The sequence below is a fragment of the Neofelis nebulosa genome, chromosome 6 (assembly GCF_028018385.1).
Source record: "Neofelis nebulosa isolate mNeoNeb1 chromosome 6, mNeoNeb1.pri, whole genome shotgun sequence".
NCBI classification, from domain to species: domain Eukaryota; kingdom Metazoa; phylum Chordata; class Mammalia; order Carnivora; family Felidae; genus Neofelis; species Neofelis nebulosa.
Window position 1 is genome coordinate 85,403,255 of NC_080787.1, and position 25,448 is coordinate 85,428,702.

Genomic DNA, 25,448 nt, shown 5'->3' on the forward strand with positions numbered 1-25,448 from the left:
TGGTTGTGGGTGTGGGTGCCAAGAACAATCAATTTCTGGCAGGCTGAGCAAAGTTTCTTGGTCCCATACCAGAAAACAGTTGGTTGTTTAATATCTAAATCAAACTCCATCTCAAATTTGCTATGTGACCTCAGGCAGTACCCAACCTCATAGAGCTAGGATGAAGAGTTTGGATTTTATTCTAAACATACTTGGGAAGTCAAGGGAAGGTTTTAAGTAGAAGAGAAACATGGATTATGTTTAGAAAAATCTACCCAGGGTGGGAAGTGGATTGAAAGTAGAAAGGGTGGAAGTAGGGAGAACAGACAGGAGGCTAGTGTATCTGAGAGTAGGTCTGTCGGGGCAGCACAACACTTCGCACCCATCAGAGAGATGATGTCTTGGAACCCAGGTAGGTGACAGGTAGAGATGTGGCAATGTAGGTGGAGAGAAGAGAATAGATTTGACATAAGCTTTGGGGGTAGAAGCAAAGAGACCTTTTCATGGATTAGAGTAACAACAGCCACAAATCAGTAACAAGGGATCTGACAACTTCTTAAAATCCTAAGATGGCCCTGGGCCCTGGGCCCTGGAAAATTCTGTCTTTCCATTCACTTTCCCTTTCTCTACTCCCTCTGCCACCAGACCTCTATATAGTTCCTAGGGGCTAAGGAGCCCTCCAGCAGCACCTCGTGCTCGATTTCTTTCTGGATCCACTTCCTATAATCACTTATATCTTAAAAGTTTCCCTTGGCCCTATGAAGTGACTAAAATTTATTTTTTTTAAAAAGTGTTTTCCACTAGATATGAATGATTTCACATACAACGTCCCCCGAGAAATAAAACATCTGCATTTCATCATGGAATGATTCTTGTTGGAAGGCCAGTCCTGTGGCTAGGTCACTAGGATATTACATGAGTGCAGAAAGGACCTTTTAAGGCCCCCAGAATGATACTACTTTATTTAAACTTCCAATTTTTACTCAAAGTAGTTTTAGGCTGGCATTGGGTGTTTCTCTTGTGTGAATTTTGTACGTCAGAATTTTTTTGTGGAGCTTTAAAAAATACATCCCCCAGAAAATCCTGCACACACACACTCATGTCTGCACCCCACTCCTGAATCAGAATCTCAGAAGGGGCCCAGGCAGTGGCATTTTCACAAGTTCCATAGGTGAGGAGTCAGAAAACTCCTTCATTAAAAGGCCACATAGTAAATATTTTAGGCTTTGTGGGTCAGCTACTCAACTCTGTGCTGATTCCTCAAAATAGGTAAACAAGTGAGTATAGCTGTGTTTCCATAAAACTTATTTATAAACAAGGCAGTGGGCCAGATGCAGCCTTGACATGCGGAGTCCTGTTGTAGGTGATGGCTCCAGATGGTTCTCTGGCCTCACAGGTGTGACAGTGTAATGGTGGTGTAATCCTGGTTTGGGGCATTTGCATTAATCCTTGATCATTTGTTGAGGTAACAATTTATTTCTTAAGTGTTTACTATGTGCCAGACACTTAGAATACAAATACTAGCTCCTGCCTTCAAGAAGTCACAGTTGTTGGAGAAGTAAGACAAAGATAGAGACAATTAACAATGACAGATAAGGGTAAGGACCGATTTCTATGAGGGGAAGCAAGAGAATTCAAAGTGAATGCTCATGGTAAAGGAGGCTTTTTCAGAGAAGATGACTTGAATTCTTATTTGTAGGCTCAGCCCTGGCCCAAGGTCCCAAGACCAACTGTGGCCTGAAGTTAACAGTTTCCTTGGAAGTCCTGACCTCTGGCTATTGGGCTCCTGCCTCAGTGCCAGACTGTAGCCCTACTGTGTTCCCCATTCATGTAACTATACTCTCAGACTCCTTCCTTCTAGTATCAGTGGTTTTATATAATCCCAGTTTTCCCTACCACGTTGCTCACTCTGATAATGCAATCTGCTGGGTCTGGCTCTCTATGGTTCCAGGGATTATTCTGGTACTTAGTTTCTAAAGACCAACGCCAGCCTTACTCATGCTAGCCTGCCAGGGTATGAATTGTTGCTTTCCCCTGACAGGCATCCTTCCAGATGCAGACTGTTCGGACATCACTTATTCAATATAATGTGTTTTATGTTCCTTCCAGCCTATATATGCACTGGCTTTTATTAACATTTTACCTGTCAGGGAGCCCCAGTGGCTTAGTTGGTTGAGCAACAGACTCTTGGTCTTGGCTCAGGTCATGATCTCACAGTTTCCTGAGTTTGAGCTGCATGTCAGGCCACACGGCAGAGCCTGCTTGCAATTCTCTCTCTGCCCCTCTCCCTCTGCCCCTCCCTGATGCTCTCTCTCTCTCTCTGTCCCTCACTCTCACACTCAAAATGAATAAACTTTAAAAAAAAAAACACCAAAAAAATTTACCTGTCATAACTTCCTTATTTTGTCTATTTTTCCTTTTTTCCCATCCAGCTAGTCCATTTTTAAGAACTGTTCTATATTCCTGCTTTAAGCAGGGTTTTGTAGCAGTTGCTTCTTTCTAGAACTGCTCAGTGGAAAGCAGTTTACCTTCCAGAAGTAGTGGTGCCAGTATAGACCTAAATCCCAGTTCACGTGCTTGAGAAATATATCCTTCAGTGATTGTTTCTGCATTTTCTACTTGATTATGAATGTTTTAATACTCTTATAACTCAGTGGCGGCCAGTTGTTCTGTCCCCTGTGATGTCCCTTGGTGTCTTTAGGAAGCTTAGTAACACCACACACAGTACGGCCTCATTAGCTCTGGGTTGAAGCGCATCCAGGAGACAGGCCCCTTACTCACTCTCTTGGCCTGGGAGCTGTCATGGTGCACTGGCATAGTAAGCCTGGGGGTATTTCCTCTAAGGATATTCAGAGGTTGCCCGAGCCGAGTGAAACATGGCTTTGGTGCTGGCTAAGGCATCCTTCCTGACCAAAGTGTCAGTTAATTTCCAGAAAGATTAAACAACCCCTGCATACACAAATGTTCAAAAATCACAGGCCATCTGGGGTTCCCGTATCCTCACATGAGAGACCCCAGATGGATTGTAAATTCATCCCTGTGGGTAATATAGTGCGGTTGCTCCTCGGTCCTCCTGCTTTTCCCTGTGGCATCTGATACTGTGGCCATGATGAGGTTAATTTATGTGGCTTGATACACTTTATCATCTGTCACTTGTACAGCTCTTGCTGTGCCATCTGGTGTCTCAGAGGCGGTTTCGGGAAGCAGCATGCATAACAAGGTATCTGCATTTGTGAATTCTTTCAAGCATTTATAGGTAATAGCTAAAAGATATTTTGAGAAGCCAGTGCCCGTCTCTGCTGCAGATCAACACTAACGTGGATAATCTGACATGAGGTTCAAACAAAGCCCTCTATATTTTGCAGGAAAACACATCTGAATTAGTCCACAATCACCAGTATTGATGGAACCTATTTATTTCAAGACCCTGAATATCTCTATCAGGCTGAGAATATCTTACGAGGCTCTTGTGCAAATCAGTAAAAGGCAGAGGCAATGGCTTACTTTCAAACATGATGGATGATGAGACAAAAAAGCACATACCAGCACAAAAAAATTGTTTAAATCAAAAATCCTGCAGCAAAATGCCTAAGTGCCTCTATTATAATGATTTCATATCCATGTTTCATTTTCAGCAATGTGTTAGGACCTCAAGAGAGCACAACAAAACATTAAATAGATAAAACCATGAGAAGTAGATGGAAAAATATACTAGGGGGAAGTGGGAAAGGTAAATGATACAACATGGTCTATCCTGTCTGTCTGTCAGTCAGGCTGCAATTTGTGTGCCACTGTGAGGGGTGGGGGATTATGGATGTTAGGGATCTTGTTCTTTAGATATTATAATTTATTTTTGGAGAGTAAGAGAATTATCTATCTATCTATCTAATATATCTATATCTATATCTATATCTATATCTATATCTATATCTATATCTATCTATATCATCTATATATCTATCTATATTACACACACACACACACACACACACACACACACAGAATGAGAGAGAAAGTGGAACAACTGCAGAATACGGCAAAGTTTTTGAAAGTAGTTAGTATTAAGTTCTATAGGAGTGCACAATGGTCCTTTGGAGAGAAGCTGAAAAGTGTGTAGGACAATGCAAAGGTCAAGAGGTAGAGCCGAACCTCCTTACCCCGGGTATGGCTGGCTGTTGGCTTGAGAAAAGCACAGGAGTCCATGTGTGAGATGGAATCAGTGGAACAGGAGGGGGCCAATTAGTGCAGGTTATGATATGTCAGGCTAAGATTTTGAAATTTAATTTAATAGGCATCACAGATCCATCATATGTTTTCAGGAAGGTAGTGAATGAAAAGCAGTGAATGAACTTGAGGGGAAAATTATTCTAGTAGCAGTATGAGTTGATATTTCCGAAATGGGTGAGAGAATGACAAAGATCCATTGAAGAACTTCTCTTTTTGTTATAGCTGAATTGCAGCTAATTGTTTAAAATAAAACAATAAGATAGCTCCAGTGCATGGAATATCAAAGGTAGCCTACTGTTTAAAAAGCAATTTTCAACCTAACAGTGAGTTTACCAATATCATGAAGGCTTATCCTTCCCTTCCCTCTCCATCCTCCGTCTTCCAACCTTTCATTATTTCTCTCTCTATTAAAAGGCTAAGAAAATACAAGGCAACAGATACTTCTCATAGAACCAAAGAGTGGCTAGAGAGCTGTCATATAAGGACAGGAACGAAATTAGTGAGTTCAGTTGAAAAGTCAACTGATTAAAAAAAGCATCCATTTGAAACTTATTCTGTGTAGGATCATCTCTTGGCACTTACTGACTATAAATTTCCAGAAAGGAAGAGCTAGATTTCATGCTCAAGTGATGCCTCTCATTGTGAAAGCCTAGTCGAGCCAAGACTATATTTCTGACAGTGGCAAGAAAGTCTTGTGTCAGAATAGGGAGGGTTACTCTTTGCATTAATATGTAAAAGTTTGGAGAAGTGGCCTGGCCAGGTTTATGTTCCATTTTAATCTACTCTGCAACTATTTCCCAGCTCTGTTGGATCAGAAATTTGTTATCATCATTCAGATCCCTCATGCCTACCCAGCCCAGGGCCTGGCAGGCAGTAGGGGCTCAGCAAATGTTTATGAATGAACTATATATTGTACTGTATGACTTCCTGGGAAAACCTTTTCTTTCCCATCTTGAAATGTCTTTATTCAAACTTTCGAGAGTGTAGCCTGGTAATCTTGGAGGGATTATTAGGGGGGATCTTCTTCCCTATCTATTGGTTCTAGTCTGTGTATTCTGCTGATTAGACATGGTGATTTTCTGGGGCCCCTGGGTGGCTCTGTCGGCTGAGTGTCCAACTTTGGCTCAGGTCATGATCTCATGGGTTTGTGAGTTCGAGTTCCACATTGGCTCACTGCTGTCAGCCTGTCTGTTTCAGATTCTCTGCCCCACTTTCTCTACCCCTCCCCCACTTGCACTCTCCCAAAAAGTAAATAAATATTGAGAAAAAAAAGTCACAGTATTTTTCCTTTTTGTCTTATGGTTCTAGATGGAGTAACTGATTACTTTCTTTGGCAACCTTAGCCATTTATCCCTTTCAGTTTAGTCCAGGGGTCAGCACATTTTTCTGTAAGGTTACATAGCAAACATATTAGGCTTTGCAGGCTATAAGGTATCTCAGAACTATCCAGCTCTGCTGCTGTAGTGTGAATGAAGCCTTGGACAACACAGAAGCAAATGGGCATGGCTGCATTCCAGTACAACTTTATTTACAAAACAGGCAGTGGCTGCATTTGTCCTGTGGGCTGTAGTTTGTTTACCCAATTTAGTCTTTATGGTATACAGTGCATAATTTAGCGTTTTGAGTATTCTGATATTTCTACTCTTCAACCTTTAGCTGGGATCTACTCTTTTCTTTCTTTTTTGTACCAGCCATCACTTTTATATCACTGTTTTGCCACCCAGCATCTTCATTGTCTCATTATCAAATAGTTGGAGCAGGTTTTTGCCAAACATTTTTGTCTACGTACTCTAGGCACTCAGTCCTTTCAGCACACCTCCTACTCTGTCCTGTGAAAGTCAGTGTTTCTACAAGAGCAGGTGATTCTGGCACATAACAATACAGAAATAGACAATGAAGCTTGGCCACTTCCTCACTGAAGCTGTCACTGATCTTTTGAATTGTTTTAACAGAACATGATCTTGCATTTCTGTTACAGTCAGTAATTGAGCTTCACTTGGCTCTCCTGAGCCTCCAGGCATTTCCTTCATATTTTTGACCTTATCTCAAGAACGAAGGGTCATGAGTGGCAATTTACCTTCGCTCAGTTGCCTTTGTCTGAGCTGGTTCCTATGTTTTATGCTTTCCAAGAGAAGAGAAAATTATGTAGAGTTAGTGGTCATTAAACCATCTTCCATGAGGTACCAAGTTTCTTTGAATCATCTGCAGGAGGGTCTTTGAATGCTAATTTCCTTATAGAAAAGCTGTTCTTGGGGTCCCTGGATGGCTCAGTCAGTTAAGCCTCAGACTCTTGGTTCCTGCTCAGGTCATGATCTCACGGTTGGTTCCTGAGTTCGAGCTTCTGTGCTTACAGCACAGAGCCCACTTGGAATTCCTGTCGCCTTTCTCTCTGCCCCTCCCTGGCTTGCTCTCTCTCTCTCTTTCTCTCTCTCTCTCTCAAAACAAACAAACAAACAAACAAACAAACAAACATTTAAAAAAAGGAAAAGCTGTTCCTTTCGTTACTGTCAAGGAATGTCAGAATGAGGACCATAAATATACACTGTATAATGGAAACTTCACAGCCCAGAAGACAATTAGAGTATGGCATTCCTCCAGATTATATCAGTCCTACACATAGAATCATGACAGATGTTATCTCAGGAATCCTGTGTTTTCCAGCTTTCCTTTGGTCCTGTTTTCCTACTTTTACTTGTAAACGTAGAGTTGTTGCAGAAACCGATGTATACTTTGCCACAGGCTCCTGTTTAAGTGTTATCTGTACTATTACTTTCTATTTTTCTCAGGCAGTCATGGTTGATCCACTTCTCCCAGGAATAAGAGGTCTATTTATAACACTGCCTAACCAATATGTTAAAAGAAAGCTTATTAAAATGCAAAATGCTGTTCCCAAAGTAATGGTAGTTTTATTGCTTTAGATATATAAAACAGGTTGATTAAAGAATAAAGAAATGAATTGTGAGGAGAAATTATAACCTGTCCTTCACAATGGAGAGGAAAAAAAAAACCCTTTTGCTTTTAATTGATAGGATTCTCAGTGAATGGTTGTTTTAGCTAAAACAAATTAACAAATAAATTTTTTTTAAAAAATCTTCATTGAATACAGTACTGTATATAAGTACTGTATAAGCTCTGTGGTCATTGAGCTAAACTCTGGACAAGGGATTTAGCCATGTGTATTTTGATTCCCAACTCAGTCACATGCATTTCTTGGCTCCCACCTTTTTGAACCCCTTGGCTTTCTCATTTGAAGCTTATTTATAAGCAATGGGAACTGCATACATTTGCTGTTGAAAGAATCAATAATTCGAGGTCCTAGGTCTTTCCATATTTGGCCATGTTGTCTTGCAAAGCTGGCAAATTCTGCCAATTCTGAGAAACTAGTCTGAAATACTAGATTTAGAGATGGCTGAGGGCATTTCCCATTTCATTAACATTTAAAACACATTAAGGACTAGTAATAAATATAGCACAGTCAATGGATTTCTGTTCCAACTTGAGAGGGGAGGGGGGTTGTGGGGGGACTTCCTGCTCTTGAAGAGTGATAAGGTAAGAGAAGGATCCTACAAATCCCAGATCTCAAAATAGGAATGTTACACCCGGAAGAAAGTAAAAAAAAATCTTGTTAAAAAAATTGTCTTACAGCTGATGTAGATGTTATTATGAAAAATTTAGAGCTGCCTTTTGGGCGTGGGAGAGTGGGGAGGGAGAAATGTAGTAATCACCCTGCTGTTTCTCTTGGCCCTTGAGAGAATGGCAAAATAAACATACCAGGGTCTGTACACAGAGGCTGTCAGCAGTCTGGGCACTGTGCAGGCCACATGTGAAGGGAGTTTGTAGTACAGAGAAGTGAATGAGTCTTTGTTTCCATAATTCTTTCAAAGATGGAAAGAAAGGAGAAAAACTATATTCTTGCATCAGAGAACAAATATAAAAGCTAACAGTAGATACAGGAGTAGACTATGCGGAGACCATGATTAGGGTTTAAATTTAGTCTGATCTCCTTTTCTTAGCTACACTCTCCCATTTTTTTAAAACATTATGAGGCAAAGGGACAGAGCACATAAATTTAGTTGATGGAGGAAAAAAACATTCTTGTGTTTTGTGTTAACATTAAATCCAGGGCAACAGCTCAACGAGTATCAAGTAATCTGTCTCTAAGGCAGTGTCAGGCTACGTGAACAAGGTGGCAGGGTCTGGTGGCTCAGTATTCTGAGTTGTACACAGCCTAAGGAGGAGGCTCTTCTCACAACAGCTACCATGAAGCATGATTGGAAATGACAGGCAGGGAAATTCAGAGGACCTGAATTACATGGTCTGATCTGATTTGACTAAGCCCCTATTCCGTATACTCAGCAAGGATATGCATACTTCAGGGAAGAAATGCCTGGCTAATTAATGATAACTCACTCAACATGCATTTCCAATGACATTACTTTTGTTGAACCCTCACTATAGCACGATGCTTCTTCCTGATCTCCTGTGATTAATAATAGCTATCAGAAATAAAACTTCAAACTTTATATATTCACGTAATGAAGTCCTTCAATGAGTTTGATTCCATTTTTTTAATGGTATAGAGTAAGTTAGGTGACGTACCCAAGAGCACACACAGCCGTTAAATGCCGGAGGTAAAATTAGAGACCAAACCAACCGCTGTGCAATAGTGCCTCTCTTCTGAAATGCCACTTGCTCTTTTCTCCACCATATTTAAATTGTGCTGAAGTTTCTACATAGTAGGCAAAAAAAAAAAAAAAAAGACAAGCTCTCTATATGTTCCTTGAAAAGTACCCCTCCTCGCTCAGTGTGCTAAAAAGTTGTCGATACCAGATGAGTGCAAGAATGAGCCCTGCTCTCGAATTTCCCCTTCCTCCCACAGTAAGAGGGTGTTTTTTTTTTGTTTCTTTTCTTTCTTTCTTTTTTTTTTTCCGACTCTGAAAACTGGAGAAGTGAGTTTGGTTAAATAGTGATTCCATTCTTGGGGGAGGGTGGTGAACAAGAATGAAAGGCAGATGCTTCAGTGCCTTAGGCAATGTCTTTACTGTAGTGATGCTGTCATTGTGGTTTCCATCAAAAACCTGAGGTTTTTGACTCCTAGTGCTCAAGAGCTTGATGTCACAGAAAATATACTGACATGTGAGAAGAGCCCTCTTTCCTTTCCCTTGCCTGCTTCTTACTTCCCCTCCCCTTTTTGACAGTAAGTTTGGGGAGGCTTGTGGTATATTGAAGACGTTGCTGCAGAGCTCTGGTTGCTGATAGAGAACCTTTGGCTTGTGGGCTCATTGCAGACTGTGTGAGCACAGCCTTTAGAGACCCGGGCCAACTGTAATCAAAAGGCCGTCTGAATGAGTTCCACTGATGCTTCCAACCACTTCTTGGACCAGTTGTAGAATGACTTAGACTTGGGGAGAATAAGGGAATCCAATAGCCCATGAGTGGTTGTATTGAGTTTACAACTTTCAGAAAGATAACCTGAGAGAAGAAGAAGAAGCAATAGAAAGTGATCTTTATTCCTATAGGTAGACAGTGAATAGGTCACTAGTTCAGGCAAGGCAGTAATTCTGGACAGAACTTACCCAATGTGTGATTTATCACTGTCAGAAATAAAAAATTGCCTTTGCATTTATCATTCTACCTCCTTATTCTATTACATCGGAAATTCACAACCTTTTTTTAATACTTCCCACTCCTGCTTTATAAAAACTGTAGTGGCTAAGCAATTTTCTCTATGCTAACCCCCAGTAAGTTGAGAATATACATGGCAGTTGGGATAGAAAAACACACAATTCCATAATGCTAGCAACATCTGCATATCTCAGCATCTTTGTGATGACATTGAGCTACCAAAGGACCTGTCTTTGTTCACCCAGCTGTTGATTTCTTGCCAGAAGGACATTCCACCACATTAATCCCACTGATGACCTGTCTGTGTAGATGGATTTTTAATCCATTGATTTAAAAAAAACAAAACAAAAACCAAAAATGACCAAATAGCTCTATTGATAGCCATTATATAATTCCATATTTCCTAGTTCTTAGCAACATAGTTCACATTCTTTAAGATCAACTAAAGCTAGAAAACAATTCTAATATTGTTTAGTATGTTTTCCAATATATCTAGGTTCCTAATAATAATTCTATAAATTAAGAAAACTCATATACGTGTTAACAACTTTCAAGATCCAAACATACGAATTCAACAATAAAAGTGTTTGAGTTTAACAAAGTGTTCATGATAAGTATTTAGATCCATGAAACGCTCAGATTAACTGCTGAAACAAGCTTATGCCTTATCAAATAAGATTACAATTTAGCAGTACACTGTAACCGTCAGACATTATGAAACGTTTACTCCTAACTATGTCTGTTTGATGGATATTGCCTATGTCCGGTGTATGATTCTACATTACTAGACAGAAGAAACCCATGTACCCAAAGCCAAAATCTATAACGTGACTTTGACTTCTCTTAGTGAAAAGCTTTGAGGAATAAATAATAGTAATAGAAAATGCATTCTGAGTCTATGTTGTAAGTGTGAACAACAAAGAGACTATTTTGAATGCAATCACATTTCCTTTCAGTTGTGGTAAAGAGTGTCACAGCTGGGCTGAAGTCTTGTTAGCTCTTGTGTCATACAGAAATAATGTTTCTATCAGAACATGTCTCATTTTTAAAAATATGTGTGTTAACTGTAAATGTTGGCAGACTCCTATCTTAAACTGAGTAACATACTAGTTTTCACATCTAAAGAATTATAGGATTCTTTAGAAGCAAAATTTATTTACTTTAGTTTCTAGATCAGGTAAAATAAAGTTCCCATGAGTTCTTTTAATGGTTTGGGCTGTTTGTTTAGTTAATATTCCTATTTTTCAATTAACTGAGAAAAACAAATACTTTGACACATATCTGGCTCAAATTGATGATGGATGACCTAATAGGTGAGAAGTAAAGTATGTGACAAAAGGTGGGAAATAAGAATTATTTATTCTGCCACTAGCTCCATATGTAGCTATTAGAAATTCATTAGATTAAACTCTGATATAAAGACCAAAAGTGAGAGTTATGAACTGATTTCTACTTGAAATGTTGGAAGAAGATACATAAGGAGAAGAAAACTTGGACTTGTTAATTATTTACGAAGTACCATGAGACGTTCTGTAAGCCAAAGTCATGAGTATGATTTTTCTCTTAATAAATAAAGTATCATGTGATTGATCTATATGTTGTCATCAAACACAGACATACATGTTGGTGACAAACCAAATGCAAGCACATATCTCAATGAGTCACCATTAGCCCTCTTGCCAAACCTAAATTTTTTGTTGTATTAATTTTGTGTGAAATTGATCATTAAGTTTGGTTTTCCTTCTAGTTCTGGGTTGGTTTCCTTGATTTCTTTTTTTAAAATGTTTATTTATTTTGAGAGAGAGAAAGAGAATCCCAAGCAGGCTCTGCACTGTCAGCATAGGGCCTGCTGGGAGTCTCAATCCCACAAACTTTGAGATCATGACCTAAGGTGAAACCAAGATGCTCAACCATCTGAGCCACTCAGGCACCCCTGGTTTTGTTTTGTTTTTTAGTTGTGACTAACAGCATGCCAATTTGAGTTTTTATAAAGGATATTCTTTTCTACTCAAAGAAATAAAAATTTTTAAAATACTTTTGAACTTAAAATAACTTTTTAAACTCCATATTTTGTGCTGTGTCGGCTAGTAATCAAGAATTCCCGGAGGACACAGGTATAGTTTTCTTCTACTGTTCCTGAGTTATCAGCAGAGAACAGCTTGGGAGTTATTTTCCTCAGCCCTTTTTCTAAGTTGAAAAAGATTTTATAGAGTGTTTAACTAGACCATGATCAGTTGATCCTGAATATAGTAGCTGTAGTGCCTTTCATTGCTTCTTCAAAATTCCTTTGCTTGGCTCTGTTGACCACAAAGCTGAGAATGCAACCCCCCTCTCCATTCCAGTAATGAGCAGGTGATGATGGCACATTGTGTTACCATGGCAATTGTCCACCATCTAGTTCATAAGGCTGTTTTCCCCTTCCTTCCTTTTTTCCCTCCTTCCTTCTTCTTCTTGTCTCTCTCATTCCTTCTCCTTTTTTTTCTCTTTCTTTCTTCTTTCTTTCTTTCTTTCTTTCTTTCTTTCTTTCTTTCTTTCTTTCTTTCTTTCTCTTTGTTTCCTTCCTTCCTTTCTTCCTGCCTTCCTGCCTTCCTTTTTCACTTTTTCTTCTCTTTTTTGGAAAATAACAAATTGTGAGAAATACAGAGTTGGGTGCTCAAAGACCTAATTTCAATAGAAAGCGCAAAGATTTATTATAATTTCTCTTAAAATTATATTCTAATGTTTTGAGCTGTTAACTCTGTGTCTTCTTTACCATATAAAATACCTGGTTACTTTATTTAGAAACATAAACTATGAGTTGATATTATGGAACTCGCCTTTTTTTCTCAACTAAAAATATTTGATAGATTACTCTGAAATAAAAATGCTACCTGAGTGAAAAAGCTGAGGGTGCTGAGTTTTCATCTGACAATGAAGGTACTTAAAGAAGGTATTTAACTTTACATTTGCTTATCTGTATAAGTAGGGATAATACAGATGCCTAATGATTATAAAAAAGCTTTGATGGCTCACATGAAAGAAGATAGCTACATGCTTTAGAATTAAATATTTAAAATGGATATAATTCCATTACTCTTCATTATTTCTTTGTGAAATAAATGTGTTTCAGGAAGTATGTGGCTGTCTTGCAGACAAATATAATAAAGCATAGAGTTGTTAATGGACTTGGGAAATTAATAAGAAGCCCAAACATAAACCCAGGTTTGCTGAGTTTTAATTCCTTTCATTAACTTCTTTCCACAATTTCTGATATTCCTTATTTTGTGCTTCACAAAGGAGAATAATGAGAATACATTTTTGCAAAAGTAAGGTGTGTTTATTGCACTGTTAGGTCAAAATCCTCTCATCATATCTGTCTACTTCTGCTTCAGAAATGCTTATGTAACTTATGAAAAATTCAAATCTCTTTGATCCTTGGTTTCCCCATCTGAGCACTTTTATGACTTACGAATAACACAGAGCTTTTATGTTATAATAATATCTACATCATAAGACATTTTATGAGTATTAGATTAAATAAGGTAATAGATGTAAAAATGCATTTCAAACTCCAAAGAGTTTTATAAATTGAAGACCTTATTTATGAAGGTACTCTGTGGCCAGAGTATAGGGGGCTTTAAACATTAGGTTTACAAGTGTTGACTTACTTTTTGGGCAGTGGGGAACCTTTAAAGTTTTTAGAAAAGGCAGTACAAAGCCCAAGGAGAGCTTGAGGAACATGGATATAGCAGTAGCCTTTGTGATGAATCAAGAGATGAAAAGACCAGATGAGGAGCGTGGGGTGGGGTGGTTAGAAGACTAGTTCAAGTGAGAGGTAAATAAGAGTCGAACCAGCATAATGACAAGAATAAGAATAAGAAGAAGAAGAATAAGAATAAAAAACATGTACAGATAGAATCTATGGAATCAGCTAAAGAATAAGAGGTGGGTTAAGAAAGAATAACATGGCGTTAAGGGTTGAATCTCAGCTATAGGAGACAAAAATTAAGGAATTTAGAAGATGGGGCTGGGTATTTGTAAAAGATGGAATACCAATTTCAGTGTATGTTGACTTTGAGGACTTGTCAGAGCATCACGTTGGGTGCTAAGAAGCGTTAATGAAATCAGGAAAGCAGTCAGAGGAAAGTGGTCACAAAGTAAGGAGTCATTTGCAAAGAAGTAATAATAAGAGCCCTGAGAATAAAGAACTTTGATGAGAAAGATACTATAGGTTCAGAGGGCTATATAGTCTCGTAATAAAAGACGGTGAGAAACTGAGGCTCCAGAAAGAGGGTAGAAGGCAGGGTAAGAAAAATTAAAAAAAAAAAAAAAAAAAGGAAAACAAAAACAAAAAACAAAAAAAAACCAACTAAAAGAATATGGCAACATGGATGCCAGTGAATGGGAGAAGTTGAAATTTTCATAAAAATATGCTGTCCTATATTTTAAAATATTTTATTAGAGACCAATAAGGAAGGGACTGTGAATAATTAGGAATGGAAATTTTGAGAAGATACTTGGCAAGGATTAGGGGGGTTGGAATTGTGTTTGTCACCTTCAGTGTATCACCCTCACCTGGTAGAGACCTCGTATTTATGAACAATTTAATAAATATTTCTGTGAATGAATGAAAGATGAAAAGCAGATTTTGAGAGCTTAATAAGGGAACTGGTAACAGAGAATTTAAAAAATTAGAAAATACAGACTGCTTTTCTAAGATAATTGCAATGGTGCAAAAGATTGTATCATAGGCACAGGTTACTACTGATAACCAATATTTATTTGTAGCTTACTCCTTCTTAGCAATCTTTCTTAGGGAGGCATTATTTTTATCTCCATTCTAAAGTGGAGGAAACTGAGGCATCAAGAGATTAATGTTAAGCTGAAGGTCACAAAGCTGGTCGTGGAAGAAGCTAGGCTACATCTGATTATATCACTTCTCTACTTAAAATTCTTTGATAGCTTACATGTTGAATCATTAGCATCTGCCACAGTGTGTGGCACACTGAAGTATAAATTACCTTTCTACTGATGGAGAGACCAAAACACAGAAATCAAGTCATTTGCCCAAGATCACACACATTAGTGGTGGAGACAGTTTAAATCCAGATCCCCTGATCCTATTCATTGTATAACACCATCTCAAATGACTATATTTGACATGAGTCCTAGACATGAGACATCGAGCCTAGATGGGGCATTAACAAAAATCAGAATAAAAGCTGATAAGTTGGGAGAGAATGGAACAAAGAATAAAAGCATTTCATTATGAATAGTAAGTCTAGTAGGGATTGACAGAGGGAGAGCAGTGGTAGATTATCCACGTTCTTGGAGGAACAGTGGTTCTGAGTGATGCTGAGATCTGGTGTGGGTTGTACTAGTGGGTGAGTGAAGATAAGTGGAAATGGAGATCACTAACATTGATTATTTGAAGACTGATGGGACTAAGGCTAAGAGGGCAAGTGAGAAGAACTTCATGAAACAAATCTAGGTGAACGAGACATCTTTTCCAGGCATGGTGTCTCAGAATTATGATATGTACATTACGTATCAATGATAGAGTATGCTCCTCTTGGAATTTATCTATGGATGTTAATCCTATGTTTACTTCTTCCAATTCTACAGCTGTGAGTTGAAAGAATTTCTAGATGGGAATTCATAGCATTTTCTTTTTAAAAAATCTATAAAACTTGGTCCCCAAACTTGCATGTGGTCAATATTCAGTATACGTACGCATAATGGAGATTGTGCCTAGAGTGAAGGCTCCCCTCTATTCTGAGAAAAACATTATATCACGTACCCTCCATTCATTCATCCTTTCTTAAGGGATGTTGAGGAATGATTTTCTTAAGGGAAGTCATTTGAGGGACATATTTTCAGTTGAACTGGAATGGATTTGGTTTGGAATTTTAACTGTCAAGGTTGAAGATCTCATGGGTAACAGAAGACACCATATGTTCTGGTACTCTATTCAAAATAGGACTCCCCTCAAGCTTATTATCATGCAACAGCACTACTTCAAGGCCTAAGCTAGAAAAAAGAGAAGTCCTTTGTATTGCTCTGAAGTTTCTTTCAATGTTTCCTTGATGAAACAACCCCGTTTAACCTATAATTATGGCCATTGGAATTTGAACTGTGGTAAGAAATGTAGTAAGGATTAGTAGTAGCTGAACTGAAAAGACATAGCCTCACTCTAAGGAGGGAACTGCATTTGAGATTCATTGTTCTCACAGGCTGGACGTTTCCCCTTTCAAATACACACATCTGCACACATGTACCTACATAACCTTTCCTCGATGAAATTTCTCCTTAAAAATTGACATTTTTCAAAGCAGACTGCACATCGGGATACATATAGGACCCACTGAGAGATAAAACATAACTCCTCTCTAACAGGGGACATTTCTTTAGGTTCTGATTCATTACTGGTTCAGTAAGTTAGGGAAAGAGACAATAAAAGGCAAAAAAAAAATGAGCCATATTTTCACATAACAGTCAACTTCCATAGACGTTTGTGTCCTTCCTCAGAGATTTTTTTTTCCTCTTTGAAACTTTTGCAGATACAGTTTTTTAACTGTGCTGTATTAGCCTGAGTGATAACCCAGTGAGGGTCAGTCTACAACTGCCTCTTGGATTACAAGAGAACAGAAGTTAGAGTTGTACTAATAGCATGCAGGGAGTTCAGTGCTTTCGGCTTTGAAGCCTATCTGTCAATTTTTCTTAAAATACACACGTACATACACTGCCTTCGGTCCTTTCGCTGCCTGATTAATGTGGCTCTGTTCCTCTAAGGCTAACACATGCTGCACTTGCCTTGTTTCTAGCAGCACAGCCCCTCTGGTGTTGCCCGAATTATACCTGGTTCTTTCCGACAAATTATTGTGATGATTAAGAAAGTTTGATGATATATCATTTTTTAGATTCCAGACCTCCTGTCAGATAATAGAGTCAGAAGTGTAGGGCTGCTGCAGTTATTCCATATCAATGCTCTGAGTTCAAATAAAGTGTCAGGATGACTAAGTACAAGGGATTTGTGGAATGCTTTAATGTTGCCTCATTTCAAATCACTTCATAAGCAGCCTGGTAATGAGCTCAATAAATTCTGTTGGAGGAGGAAAAAAAAAAAAGCCCTGTATTCACTACAGAAAAAGTAGGTTGCTATTTTATAATTAGGCCTCTGGGCTGGTGGGAAGGAGTCTTATTTCCTGTTTGAAATCCACTTTGTTAGCTCTGTGATGTGGAGATGGCTAAATGAGTATGAAATATTGTAATTAAGGACATCACAAGCTGTTTATCTTATCAGCAGTGTTTTTCCTTAAAGGCTGCCTCATTGACCACTTGTGTATTATAACCACTTTTTTTCTGTGCTTTGCCAGTTGTAACCAACAGAGGTTTATCTGGCACTAAGGGGAAAAAAGGAGATATGAACAGCAGCCCAGCAACCAGAAGTTACGTGAGGGACCTAAATTGCTTTATTTCGCTCTGATCGGTCATTCTTTTCATTAACTGCAATAAGCTGTTTGTTTATGAAATAAACAAGTTTGTGAGAACTTGGCTAAACCTGGTGACAGTGTGCTGCCCAGGGCCAGACTGTGAGGTGCTATCTTGGGCATCCCGCTAAGCAGCATGTTTTTGTTTTGAAGCTAACACAGAAACCCAATCCCACTTTGGAAAATGAGACCTGGTTTATTATTGATTGGGTGGAAAGCAAGTGGCCACATCTGTAATCTCCACTGTGACTTGAAAGGCTCTATATTAGGATAATCTTTTGACCTGCCAACTTTCTTGTTTTCATTCAATAGTGGGAGGGTGAGTCCTGGTCCCCTATAATAGACTGAAATGACAATTCTCACCAGGTTCTGCTGCAAAGGTCTGGATAGTAGTTATTTGCCTGATAAGCCATTTGGCTGAGCTGAAAGATCAATTCATATATTCACAACACCTTGCCCTACTGTTGATTTCTGAAAGGTCTCATTCTCAAAAAACATAGTAAAAGTCTAAGGTGTTCCTAAGGATAGACTCAGTATACCTGGACATTCAGCATTGGTTGGCCCTTGATGAAATGATGGACAAGGTTTTGGGTGACAAGTTTTCCTTCTGAATTTCATCCGCAAACCTGCCTTGACCCTAAAATCTGAAAGTCCCTTCCATATTCATGTTGTCTCTACAAATTCTCCATCGAAATCCTTTAAAGAAAGTATGTAACAAAGAAGTTTACAAAGAAGTGGCAACTTAGTCACATTAGAAGTATTAAGACTGTCTGATACGGTTTTATGTGATGCCCAAGGCCACTGCTTATCATTATGCTCTTTGTGAACTGCCCCCAAACATCAAGCCAAAGGGTGAATGGAGAATGAAATATGGCATCACTCGATTTAGCCAGCCCTGCATCTTGGATAGGTTTGGATTATCCTGGAGGAATGGGTGACTTTCTATAATTCGTGGCCCACAGAGGGTAACTGTGGCTAATGTGTCCAAAAATGCCTCATACGTTGGACAGGGGCCCCATATTATTTCTCCCAAAGAAAAAAAGAAATGAATGTGTCATTATAGCCTTTTTGTTGTCATAGACATTATTTGAATACTAGGGGTCCTGAAATAACCTCATGTAGACAGAAGCTGGCTTTTCCTATACACACAATTATTAAACAAACATTTGCATTGATTGTATGAAATGCCAACATTGAACTGCAGCCATGATCTAGAATGGGGGTTGACATTTTTGTAAAGTGTCAGACATTAAACGTTTTAGGATTTGTAGGCCACAAGGTGCCTATCATGACTGCAACTCTGCTGTCATAGCAGCAAAGCAACCATAGACAAACGTAAATGAATGAGTATGGCTTTGTTCCAATAAAACTTTATTTATGGATGCTGAAGTTTAAATGTCATGTAATTGTCATATGTCACCATTTAAAAATGTAAAAACCATTCTTAGGTTGAGGGCCATACAAAAATAGAATATGTGGGCTGGATTTGGCCTGGGGCCAGTAGTTAGATGATCTCTATATCCCTATTGTAGAATAGATTTCAAGTAGGAATCTTCCTAACCTGGGGGCTGGGCTGGGGTAGGGGCAGGCTTCCGCTGGATGAGCATTATAACCCCATTGACACACTGCTAGACACTGTTGGATGGTCAGAAAAGAGCATGACAAAAAGATGGCATTTCTAAAAGCCTTAATCTTGTAAATTTTAAACACATTGAGTTGTTTTTAGGTAATAAAGCACATCAAATACCATTGAAAGGCAAGAGAGGGTAACCACAAATTGAGATCTACTCATTCGGAAGTCATACTAAGTGCAACACAACTGCTGAGTTTTGCTTGGTATCGGCAGAATCCTTTCACTCGTTTATTCACTAATTGGTTCAGCTATTCAGTGCCTACTGTGTGGAGGGTCCATGAGGATCCTTAAAATGGGGGAAGGTGCCAATCATGGGGGGTGTGGATGAAATCTTGAAAGCTCCCAGAAGGAAGGCATTCCAGAGTCGGAGTGGAGCAGCTAGAGAAGGTTGGCCAACGGCTGCCAACAGATGACCTGGCTTCTGGGTTTGCCCTGTGAGCAAGTATGGCATGCACCTTAGGAGAGGAAGAGGCGGAGCCCTGAGTGACAGCAGAATGTAAACAGCAACTCAAAGCCACCCACCAACGCATAGCTTTCAAGGGTGCACATGGGGGTTTCAGCCACAGAAACAGATCCCAGCAGCTTCATCTTCCAGGAAGAAGGACAGTTATGCTTTGCATGCCTATTTGGCGATGAGCATAGACTCAAATCTTATCCTGTTCCTCCTGAGATTTTTATATTTTTCACAAATACCTCTTTCCATCTGTAGTTGATTCATTGCTTTTTCCGCTATGCTTGATGTATTCATTATTTCCAGGACAGCTACTCTGAAGTAACACCCTATCAAAACCCCCGCACCATCATTATCACCACCTCATACACAGATAGAATTCCTTGAAAGAGAAATCATAATTGCATCTTGGTTTTTCAATGGCAACATTAATTGAACTGAAAAAGATAAGAATTAATGTGGCTTATTACAGTCATCCAGAATTCTGGCACTCCCAGCTGAAATGAAATGCTTCTGGAAGTAAAAAAAAAAAAAATGATTCTGGCTCCAAAGTGCCAAAACATCTGGATGAAACCTGAAACATGAAAAATGAAGTCAGTTTCCCGATATTCTGTCTTCTAAGTGACAAGCATCTTATATTTACTGATTTAGCTGCCTTAAAACTTACATGAAAAGCTATCTAGAATTAAGGTAGTGACATAAATGTATTAACTCTAACATTGGTGGAGGTCTTCATATTTCTAAGATTTTTCACATGCTGTGTTTTACTAAAATTTCATAACTATGCAGCATAGTATTAACATCAATTCCATTGTATAGGTGTGGTGGCTGAGGGTGAAGGTGTGAGGGGACCTGCTCCATTTCAGGTGGCAGTAAGTCTAGGCAGGGACTGAGATTTCAGTGCATCTAAATCAGACATGTTTCTGGTTGTACGAAATTGTACTAAGCTCCCTACGTGAGTGTGGTTAGAGAAACTAAGCAGTATAAGTCAGAGTCTTTGATGGGTTGCTGTTATTTGCAGAGCCTTTTGTTGAGAACCTCATCTCAGTACCCCACAATGTCTCTGTTACCCTTGCCCCCAAAATGTGAAAAACTGGACCAATATTTTGTACTTGCTGCCTTATGCTTCTCTTTCCCAAGAGCTTAAATGACGTGCATGTGGTTTAAAGTTTCTGAATATCAAAATGTTTAGCAAAGCCAATGTCTTCTATCGTATTAGGCAGACCTACCCTTTGCATTTGATGTAATAATTTATCATTATGGGCAGATGTATAATTATTATCATCCCTAACGAGACAAAGATGCAAATTTCATGTTTGATGTTAATCTGCCAAATAATTTAACGTTAGTTCAGTTTAAAAAATGGCATGGATCATACATCTGCTTAGTGGTCTGTGAGGGAAACCAAAGTGAATCTGATTGCAGCCCTGTCAGGATGGGCTACCCTATAGCCTCGTGGAAGAATATTTATTTTTGAAAAAGGGAAAACGTGTTCATGAGAATGTGGTGATGCTTAACTGCTTTCCAAACTTAGAATAAATATTTACATAGAGAAAAGTCTCCAAACATTAAGGCAACTGTTTCATAAGCCAGAGAAATATTTCAGAGAGAGAAGGGGACAGAGGAGCCAAAGCGGGTTCTCCACTGACAAGCTGAAAGCAGTGAGCCCAATGTGGGACTCAAACTCACAAACTGTGAGATCGTGACCTGAGCTGAAGTTGGACACTCAACCGACTGAGCCACCCAGGTGCCTCTATGTACCTTCTTGTATCTCTGCTGATACATGTTAATATCCTGCAGGCTCTCTTCTGTCCCCTTTACAGGCTTATACAAAGAAGATAAAAATTAAAACAAAAGTGTCAAATCATATCCAGGAAAGATGCAATGTAGGTTCCCCCCACCCCCAATCTTCTGTTCCATTCCCACATCCTGAATTCCACTTTCTCCGCTGAAAAGCCCAAAGACTCGTGGCTGGTAAAGATATGAAATTAGATGACCTACATTCCTGTGAAAGTGGAGATATTTTCTGAAGCAAGTTGAGGTTTTGTGTGTTAAGTCATCAATTCACTCAACAAACATCTATTAGACATAGTAGCTGTGCTAAGAGCAGGTGAGTCTACCCACCCCACGTACCACCCCTAAGTTGAACAAGCAAATTGCAGCCCGGACGGCTATGTTAAACAATGGAGATATGTTAAACAACTAAGATAGAGTATGATGAGAGATGTGCTCGGCATTATTAAACAATATGGGAGGCAAATCTAACCCAGACAAAGGAGAGTAGGGAGAAGGAGGGAAAGGCATATACTATTAATGAGGACCTTCTAACTGCTTGTCTCCCGTCACTCTGGGGCTTCCCAGTGGGGGGCTCAAGTGCTGTTTCTCTTCTGCCCTGCCTTCTGCTGTCTGTGGTGCCCTCTGGTTCTGCGAGCAGAGCAGCAAAGCCCCTGAACTGTCACTGCCCAAGTCGGTAGAAGGAGCTGTCACTTTGGCCGTGTCTCCTATACTAGTGCTTTTACTTCAGGGACAGACAGAAGCCACCATCTCTGGTCTAGCAACTCACCGATACTGATCCAGCACAGGCCTGGGCACTGAATAAAGACTGCTGAATTAAACCAATTGCTGTTCCTGAGTTCCTGTCATTCTATTCCATGCTTAAACCTGGCTGCAACATTGACCTTGAATGAGGACTCCCACCCCTGCTCACACTGTGGTCTGTTGCCCATGCCACCATCAGAGAAGCTGCGTGTTGGTACTTCTCCTCAAGGAAAATTGCCCTCCAACTTTTCCAGTTAGCTGTTTTCTCTTTGGAATCTAATGGGGTCTCGCCAGTGGGATCTCCCCCTCCTTGTAGTCAGGAGAAAAACGAAGAAAGGAAAGCCTCCCTTCTGATTGTGAAGCATTGTCTTTGGACATAATTTGTGTGGTTTGATGCTCCCTTTCCAAAGATGAATTCATTCTCAACACTGTGTCTTAGTCTTTCCTACAAATAAAACTCTAACAGTTTTGTGAGCTAGTCCTCCACATCTGCACAGACACATGGGAATCTTCCAGAGAACACACTTTAGAATCAAGGTGTAAGGGGGGGCGGACGGAAAAGAAAAAGTGCAGGACCATGGGGTACAAAACATTGACATGGGGAACAGAGGGTCATCCCTACCTAACTTAACCCTCACACACCTAACATTCCAGCTTCCCTGACTCAGCTTCCAGACAACTCTTTGCCCAAAGGGAATGGATACTCAGGGGAATGTCTGGAGGACACCCAAAGGCTGTGGGTCTTTTTGCCCCTTGGGTCACTGTGAAAACTGATGTGAGGCTGCCCTTAACCATATGAACAACAACAAAAAAAGGGCACATGAGATCTGGCAAACTGTGCACCCTTCAGGGTGATAAGAAACAACAAGTATGGCTGGATATGGGGATTTTTCCTCAGGAGGTTTAACTTTTTTGCTAGTGTGACATTTAGAAAATACCAATATTTATGAATAATTTTTAATTTGGTGCTGAAAGATGGCTTGCAATTAAATATCAATGATTGCCTTTTAATAGAATATTTATTGATCTATTTTTGTTCCCAATGGTTTCTGTTTCCAAATATCTAGAACCCCTGGCTTGGGTGACTCCTCTCATTTTAGAACTTATCCCTTTTAGGTTCCTCTGGAACACACAGTTTAGATGCACGATAGGTATTTGTCAAATTATACTGAATAAAATTTGGAATGATATCTGTTAACAGCTGAAACCCTTGGACATTTAAGGAACAGATCATAGTATCTCAGGGATGTTTTAGCTGCCAAGTAGGAACATCCAGCTTGCACACAGTTGCTGTCTTTTTATTATTTCTCATTTTGTTGCTTTCTGTATGTTGTTGGCTACCTTATTAGTACCTCCTATTGGGAAATATTTTTCTTTAGCATAGTATCTTAATAACCATCGAGGTGGCTTACTCAAGGTTTCCTAATGCTCATCATGACCAGGAATTGTAATGTGGTAAATATTATGTGGGCAAAGTGACTGCATTTAAAAAAATCTATCACTAGCTGAATTTCTTTTACCTGTCATTTAGACACATTGATGATATATATAGTCCGTCTCCATTGAGAAATATGATTTCTGATAGATGGGAAAATCTTTTCTTATGGATTATAACTTGGCATAAGAAAATAAGACCCTTTAAAGAAATCCATACCTAAATTTGGAAGGCAGAGTTTCAAAATATTAAGACCATCAGTCAGTTTTCAGTAGTTCCTTGATGATGAAGTTCATTAGCCTGGATATATGGGTGAACGTCATCATAACGAAATTAATATTGTCTAAAACAATTATTGTTTCTTAGCAGCTTCTCTTTCAATTTGTTCACCTAAGTGAATATCTCACTGTTAAGGAAGCAAATCCACAGTTTCCATCTGTTTGGACAGTGTGCAGCATTACAGACTATATATTTTAGATTCTCTATTTTTGATTCTTTATTTACAATATAATTTTTATTTATGCAACCCTTATTTGAAAAATGTATAGTTATATTTATTTATTTTATCACCTTCATCTCACCCTTTGCACCCTTAAAAGCCTCAAAGCAGTTACAGCAATGCATACGATGTTATGTGATGCATACTTCATCACTTGGCAAAGCCATTAAGAATCTGCCAAATTAATTCAATGCTGATGAATTTTGGACAGATAGTAAATGCTTTTTATATTTGGGAACTTCTGCCGTTCATAATTTTGAGCTTTTAGGTCACTATGCCATTTTTTCCCACTAAGATAAGAAATCATCGTGGCAGGTAAGAGTTTGCAAATGGCTGATTATAGTCACTTCCTGATGATACTTGGGGGAGTCATTGCTGATTATCTTCTGCAAATCTTGCTTTCAAATTCTATTGACATTCAAACAGAATAGGCTATAAAGTCATTTGTGGTTATTACTCAATACCTTTTGTCTAATTTCCCTTCCCCATGTAGCCTATCACCCAGCAGGAGATCTTTTATGCCAAAACACTTAATTACTTCCCCCAAATCAGTGAAGGTTAAAAACAAAACAAAAGAAAAACAAAACCAACAGAAGAAAACAAATATAGCGTATTTATAGCCTTTCACCCTGATTCATGATTTGTTTTTATCTGTTTGACTTTAGGCTACTTGCAGAACAGAAAGGAAGCTGCAGCTGTTTTGAAGGTACAGCAAAAATTTCAGATATTACCTCCTGTTCTGTTCTTAGGGCCCCACCATATTGGGGAGGGGGTGGTTCATAAGACCATGATTTGGGGAAGAGAGATACTGTGCTTATCACATGTGCTACACAACCTTGATGTGTCTGAAAGGTGCTTCTGTGTATGTGTGTGTATGTAAGGATATAGATTAAAAGACAGCAAGCATTTTTGTCTGTCTGTATGCGTGCATTATATGTAAATGTATACGCATATGTGAAAATAAATAGAATATAAATAAATAGAATAATTCAATTAAATCTGTGCCCTCTGTGTACAAATGATGAAGACCTACATCCTCTATTCCTATCCGCTATTGGAAGCTTGGGTTTTTGTAGGTCTAGAGCAGATAAAGCCCACGGGATAAATGTAAATCTTTATTCTCCAACATCAGAATATTTTTCCTCAAATGGATTCTGTTTTTTTCCTTGCAGCTGTGGAGCTTTTCTGGATAAAGTTCAGGGACAACCTCATGACTAAAAGGTAAGACTTTTATTTTTAAATGAATATTTGCACCACCAGGCCCACCCATTAACAAAACCAAACTGTTTTATGTTTCTCTTCTTTGCGATATACATAAGGAATTCACATGAATATTTCTATGAAAGGGGGAAGTTCCCCCCTTCTTTGTTAAGGCTTTTGCTTATAGAATACATTGTTGGTTTGGATGCTGTTATTGCTGCGGACCTCCCCGCCCCCTGTTTTTAGAAACACCATGCATCCCTCAGAAGGCAATACTTTAAGTGTGTTTCTACTTCACCTGTTAGAAGATCTAATGTATTTCATCATTAGACTCCTGTGGAAATATACAATGAAAGTAGGGGATCTGGTTAGTGCTGGAGGCAAAGTACTAC